General features: G+C 41.8%; 1 pseudogene; it reads right to left on the bottom strand.

The window, feature by feature from the left end:
- Positions 1–1,240: 1,240 nt before the first annotated feature.
- LOC142357240 (5.8S ribosomal RNA) lies at positions 1,241–1,392 on the bottom strand (annotated as a pseudogene).
- Between the last annotated feature and the right edge of the window lie 6,108 nt (positions 1,393–7,500).

Raw genomic sequence — 7,500 nt, 5'->3', positions numbered from 1 at the left:
TACTAGTTACACTCCTTGTACTTATTGCAAAATGACCACAAATTTCAACAGCTTTCACATGTTGCTGTTTCGGCTTTCGCTTACTACAGTCAACATAATACTCGTTGCAAAATAAGTGCTCGGCATCTGCAATTTTCCAAAGACGAAGTTTCGCCAGTTCAATTTTCGCTCGCCAATTATGGCTACTAATTCACACGGTACTGAGCTCAACAACATTAAATTTGTTCAGCAAGACTTTCACATGTTGATGTTTTGGCTTTCGCCTACTAGAAGCAACATAATACTCGTCTTGTTAGCTCATTCAATGAGAATAGCTTTTCCCGTTGAGAATTTTTGCCTTCAATTGGCGTTGTAGTGAGTTTGGCTACTCAGATCACCAAATACTTGTGACAATTCGAACCAGAAATGTTTTCAATTTTCACATGCTGATGTTTCGGATTCAACCTACTAGAAGCAGCATAATACTTGTATTCAACAATTTCTGTATCAAATCCCAGTTTTCTCTGGTGCATCTTTGCCAAACTATTCCAAACTGCCTGAGTCTGAATACCAATTACAGGTACTAGTAAATGCACGTTACTAAGGACTATATAGTTCTAGGTTACTGTACACAACGACGTTCACATGTTGATGTTTCAGCTGCCGCTTACTAGAAACAACATAATACTTATCGTGCATACCTTTCCATAACTTGTCCTTTTCAGATGCATTAGTTTCCCTTTGTCTTGGCTTCTACAGTCAGACTGGCTACTAGTAACAGCACAGTACTAATCACATATCGTTCTACAGTTTGCAGACAACTTTCACATGTTGATGTTTCAGCTTTCGCCTACTAGAAACAACATAATACTCGCTGTATACATTTGTAGTTCTCTATGTAACTTTCATGTGAAGAAGTTTCGCCAGTCTTTTTGACTGTCTCAAATCTGAGTCATGCTTAGGCTACTAGTTGCTTCATAGTACTTATCGCCTCGAGATCATTGAACAAAACTTGATTTTCACATGTTGCTGTTTCAGCTTCCGCTTACTAGAAACAACATAATACTAGTCTCATTAAGTTCCGTCTCTTTGCAATTTTCTTATGAAGAAAATTCGCCATCACAATGACTCCAGCAGTTCTTGATCAAGGAATGCAATCATTGATCAGAATGCTATTATTTGAATCGGTTCTGCTTTAAGTGTTCCAATTTTATTGGAAGCACCAACAATAGAACATCAATGTGTTCAATCGAGAGTTATATAACCCTGAATCGGACGCAGTCAACAGCCGAAGCCGAGACCGCCTTTTGCGTTAGAGAGGTCGGTAAACAAATCTTGCGATTCATACCGAATTAACACATATAGCTGTGCTCCTCTTCGTAAAGCGAGCCAAGTGATCCCCTGTTGAAGGATGTATTTGGACCAATCTAGTAGCATTTGGTTTCCAACAAGCTCTCCCAAGTTAGCTTACTTATTGGGCTTTTCAACCAATTCGGTTGGCTACAAGCATCATCAAAGTACTAGCCACAGTTTGATCGCAAAATTCTACGACTTTCACATGTTGATGTTTCGGCTTGCGCTTAGCCTACTATAAGCAACATAATACTAGTCATATCATAGAGCGTGATCAGCTTGTGACGTTCTCATGATGAAGTTTCACCAACAGTGTCTCACTTCGAGCTTAAATCCAGCTACTAGTAACTACACAGTACTGACTGCAACGATAACTTTTATCTATACCTTTCACATGCTGCGCTTTCGGCCAGGGCCTACTAACGTCAACATAATACTCGATATAAACTTTTGTTCATGATGCAGCTTCCCCATGCAGAAGTTTCGCCTTCAAATGCTCTCTTGGCCATATGACGTAAGAAAAGGTTACTAGTAACATCACAGTACTAGCCACAGTTTGATTGCAAAATTCTACGACTTTCACATGTTGATGTTTCGGCTTGCGCTTAGCCTACTAGAAGCAACATAATACTAGTCATATCATAGAGCGTGATCAGCTTGTGACGTTCTCATGATGAAGTTTCACCAACAGTGTCTCATTTCGAGCTTAAATCCAGCTACTAGTAACTACACAGTACTGACTGCAACGCTAACTTTTATCTATACCTTTCACATGCTGCGCTTTCGGCCAGGGCCTACTAACGTCAACATAATACTCGATATAAACTTTTGTTCATGATGCAGCTTCCCCATGCAGAAGTTTCGCCTTCAAATGCTCTCTTGGCCATATGACGTAACACAAGGTTACTAGTAACATCACAGTACTAGCCACAATTTGATCGCAAAATTCTACGACTTTCACATGTTGATGTTTCGGCTTGCGCTTAGCCTACTAGAAGCAACATAATACTAGTCATATCATGGAGCGTGATCAGCTTGTGACGTTCTCATGATGAAGTTTCACCAACAGTGTCTCATTTCGAGCTTAAATCCAGCTACTAGTAACTACACAGTACTGACTGCAACGATAACTTTTATCTATACCTTTCACATGCTGCGCTTTCGGCCAGGGCCTACTAATGTCAACATAATACTCGATATAAACTTTTGTTCATGATGCAGCTTCCCCATGCAGAAGTTTCGCCTTCAAATGCTCTCTTGGCCATATGACGTAACACAAGGTTACTAGTAACATCACAGTACTAGCCACAATTTGATCGCAAAATTCTACGACTTTCACATGTTGATGTTTCGGCTTGCGCTTAGCCTACTAGAAGCAACATAATACTAGTCATATCATAGAGCTTGATCAGCTTGTGACATTCTCATGATGAAGTTTCACCAACAGTGTCTCATTTTGAGCTTAAATCCAGCTACTAGTAACTACACAGTACTGACTGCAACAATAACTTTTATCTATACCTTTCACATGCTGCGTTTTCGGCCAAGGCCTACTAACGTCAACATAATACTCGATATAAAATTTTGATCATGATGCAGCTTTCCCATGCAGAAGTTTCGCCTTCAAATGCTCTCTTGGCCATATGACGGAACACCAGGTTACTAGTAACATCACAGTACTAGCCACAGTTTGATTGCAAAATTCTACGACTTTCACATGTTGATGTTTCGGCTTGCGCTTAGCCTACTAGAAGCAACATAATACTAGTCATATCATAGAGCGTGATCAGCTTGTGACGTTCTCATGATGAAGTTTCACCAATAGTGTTTCATTCGAATTGGTTCTGCTTTAAGCTCTCCAATTGTTTTGGATGAACCAGTTTTGCCCTTCGAAGCCACTTTTGTGAGCTTTTGTGGGTCTTTACCAAGAGGATATACCTCAAGGCCTCTTTCAATTCCTTTAAGTTCTTTCAACTCCTTTACAGTTTCTAGGTTCACATAGCTGCAAACCTTATTTCTAGTTTTAAGTCTGGCCAACTTGGGGAGAGTTGGTGCAGACCGTGACCAATTCTAGTAGGATGCCACAACAAGAATGTGATCAACTTAGCTTGTCGATGAACCTGCCCCACATTCAAACAACTCTATCGCCTTTTCCTCGTATAGTTATATGCGAGGGCCTCTCATAGAGAGCGCTGTTAGCAACCTTTTCCACATAGACGATAAAGTTGTGAGTGTTTTGCACATGGCTGTTGTCATCACCACGTGACGAGTCAACTCAGCTTGACTCTCTACACTCCGACAAGCTTTGCACATACGCCTTTAGTTCAGTATGTGTCTTTAATCTGACTCCGGTGCCTCAAGCCGGAAAAATTGTCAGATTATGATCATTATCGGTTAGTCATCCCGATGCAAGATCGTATCGTACTGTCTTTGTCTACCTCCAGATTCCGAAGAACAGGAGGAGACTCTCCCAGACCTACATATCTGGGAGAATGTTCAGAGGGCGAGAAGCTGTGGATTACTCTCCCCTAAGAACTGACTAAACTTTACCCTCGTCCAAGGTAAGTTTATTTTAGCTAGCCTTCTATGTAAAGGATCTGAGGCTAAGCTGTGTTTTTTCGAGCCTTTGGCTCGGAGCAAGTTCAGTGGGCGCCCCGAGTAGCTCAACTCTTTCCCACTGAACAGCGCAACGCTCTGTCACTCGCTGGGATTTTTGCGTGTCGGTTCTAACCACGCGACTTGTGGACCTTTTTAGGCCTTTCTCATTCACAAGTCTATAGCTGGGCTTCTATAACCCAGCTTCTGAGATCTAGATAGCTGCAGTTCTGCTAGGCTGCTTTTGCTAACTAGTCTCCCTTTAAGCAGTCCCTTGCCATGACTGCTGAACTATGTATCCACACAAGTAGTTTTTGAGCTCGATACATAATTCGAGATTGGTTGCCAAGCAATCTCTAGCGACAGAGCGTCATGCGCACTACAGACATGGCCTCTACCAGCAGCCATGCCCGAAGGAATCAATCACTGATCCTTCCGCAGGTTCCCCTACGGAAACCTTGTTACGACTTTTACTTCCTCTAGACAATTAAGCTCGATCCGCTTCATCCCGTTGCCGGAGACCGAAGTCCCAACAGTAGGAATTTGCAATTCTTGCTTAACTATCCAATCAGTAGTAGCGACGGGCGGTGTGTACAAAGGGCAGGGACGTAATCCCTATGAGTTGTTGACTCATAAGTACCAGGAATTCCTGGTTCACGTCTGCAAGTTACAACAGACGATCCCCTTGAAGCGCTGTACTTTTCTCTGATTGCCCAGTCCATTTCGGACCAAGGGCTGAGTACTCAATCTAAAAGTACACAGTGTAGCGCGCGTGCAGTCCAGAACATCTAAGGGCATCACAGACCTGTTATAGCCTCACTTCATCTGCGGTATTTAATTCCGCATAGTTCCTCTAAGAAGTGTTTGAATTCACATATAGTGAATTTCATTATTTAGATGGAGAAGATCTCGTTCGTTATCGGAATTAACCAGACAGATCACTCCACTAACTAAGAACGGCCATGCACCACCGCCCATATAATCATGAAAGATATTCAATCTGTCAATCCTTAAGATGTCTGGACCGGGTGAGTTTTCCCGTGTTGAGTCAAATTAAGCCGCAGGCTCCACTCCTGGTGGTGCCCTTCCGTCAATTCCTTTAAGTTTCGATTTTGCAACCATACTTCCCCCGGAACCAATAAACTTTGGTTTCCCGGTTAATCTCTTGCCAAGTCAAGATCGACTTTGACAAATTGTAGGTTGGTATAGTTTATGGTCAGAATTACGAGGGTATCTAATCCTCTTCAATACTCTGACTTTCGTTCTTGATTAATGAAAACATTCTTGGCAAATGCTTTCGCAGTAGTTTGTCTTGCCACGATCCAAGAATTTCACCTCTAACGTAGCAATACAAATGCCCCCGTCTGTTCCTTTCAATCATTACCGCACTCAGCCAACCGGCATCAATCGAGTAGCGGGTCATTCTCCATTATTCCATGCTTTATTATTCGATCCCAAAGGATGCTTTGAACACTCTAATTTTCTCAGGGTGAAAACACCGTTTCCACAGTTCGTCACATTTAAGTGCAAACTATTTCTTCGATGCGAAGGATGAGCGGAACGAGTCAACAGATTTAACTGAAGACCATGTTGCCGTTCTACTCAAACAGATCCAACTATGAGCTTTTTAAACGCAGCAACTATTGCATACGCTTGTAGAGGCTGGTATTACCGCGGCTGCTGGCACCAGACTTGCCCTCTACTCGTTCATCAATGGAGCTTTTAAGTCCATTCCATTCTGATTACAAACCATAAAGGTTCATATCATTATTTCTAGTCACTACCTCCTCGTGCGGAGAGTGGGTAATTTGCGTGCCTGCTGCCTTCCTTGGATGTGGTAGCCGTTTCTAAGGCTCCCTCTCCGGAATCGAACCCTGATTCCCCGTTACCCGTCACAACCATGGTAGTCCGTTACACTACCATCATAGGTTGATAGGTCAGAAATTCGGAAGTTCCGTCCCCAAGCCGAAGCTATCTGGGATCTTTCAGTTACTAGGACTCATCACGGGATGTGTCTGTACTTAGCAAATCACCCGGTGTAGTCTTGTAAAAGTCTCCGACAGTGTCGGACAATCAGCATGCATTAGCTGCAGGGTTACCGCAGTTATTCATTTAGCTTGCAAATCAACTAATAGATAGTAAACTGATTTAATGAGCCATTCGCGGTTCCACTTTTTCAAGCTTCGCTTGCACATGCATGGCTTAGTCTTTCAGACAAGCATATGGCAACTGACAGGATCAATCAGTTTATTGTACTTTGAACAATCTTTCGATTTGTTCGAATTTAGAAAGACATAGCCTTGCGGCCTCGTCAATCTTGCTTTGAGCTTTTAAATCACGAAGAGTTTCAATGCATGCTTTGGCATGGCTACTAGTTACTACACAGTACTCTACACACTTAGAGTTACCCACGATTACACATTTCACATGCTGATGTTTCGGCTCGCGCGTACTAGAAACAGCATAATACTATGTGTACTGGTAGATAGCGCTCTGTGAGCATTTCCCATGAGCAGGTTTTGCCCTCCAAATCTCTGTTCTACTGTTACCAATACCGGCTAACAACTGTATCATACTAGGGAGAATTGACTCATGATTTAAAAACCAGATGTTCACATGTCGATGTTTCGGCTCTCGCCTACTAGAAACAACATAATACTAGTCTGTTAAAAATCTCAATCACGCCGCCTCTTCAGATACAGAAGTTTTACCTTTTATTGGTTAGAGAACAGCTTTCCAGCTGTCGACATGGTTACTAGTAACAACACCGTACTCAACACAAAAACTTTTCAACTTCACAACTTTCACATGCTGATGTTTCTGCTTTCGCATACTAGAAACAGCATAATACTTATTGTTTTGTCAAGTAATTTGTGTGTCTTTCCCATGTGAAGTTTCACCGGTCAACAATGTTTCCCTGACCAATTACGGCTACTAGTAGCTGTATAATACTAGGGAAAATGATTGAGGATTTAATATCAGATTTTCACATGTTGATGTTTCGGCTTTCGCCTACTAGAAACAACATAATACTAGTCTGCTAAGAAATCTCGCTCAAATTGCCTTTTCACATACAGAAGTTTCACCTTCTATTGGTTAGAGAACAGTTCTCAGCTGTCGACATGGTTACTAGTAACAACATCGTACTCAACACAAAAATTCTTCAACTTCACAACTTTCACATGCTGATGTTTCTGCTTTCGCGTACTAGAAACAGCATAATACTTATTGCTTTGTCAAGAAGTGTGTGTGTCTTTCCCATGCGAAAGTTTCACCGGTCAGCAATAATTGCCGTGTCCAATTAAGGTTACTCATAGCTGTATAATACTAGGGAAAATGATTGAGGATTTAATATCAGATTTTCACATGTTGATGTTTCGCTTTCGCCTACTAGAAACAACATAATACTAGTCTGCTAATAAATCTCGCTCAAATTGCCTTTTCACATACAGAAGTTTCACCTCTTCTTGGTCACTGTACAGATGATGCTGTCTGTTCTTTATTTGGTTCTGCTTATTATAAGGAGGGGCATCACTCCTTCCTCCTTGGTTTGCATGCATTAAGCCTGCTTTG

This window comes from Convolutriloba macropyga, unplaced genomic scaffold (assembly GCF_964194025.1).
Source record: "Convolutriloba macropyga unplaced genomic scaffold, txConMacr16.3 SCAFFOLD_4291, whole genome shotgun sequence".
Taxonomy (NCBI): Eukaryota; Metazoa; Xenacoelomorpha; order Acoela; family Convolutidae; genus Convolutriloba; species Convolutriloba macropyga.
This window is presented reverse-complemented; position numbering and strand designations above follow the sequence as displayed.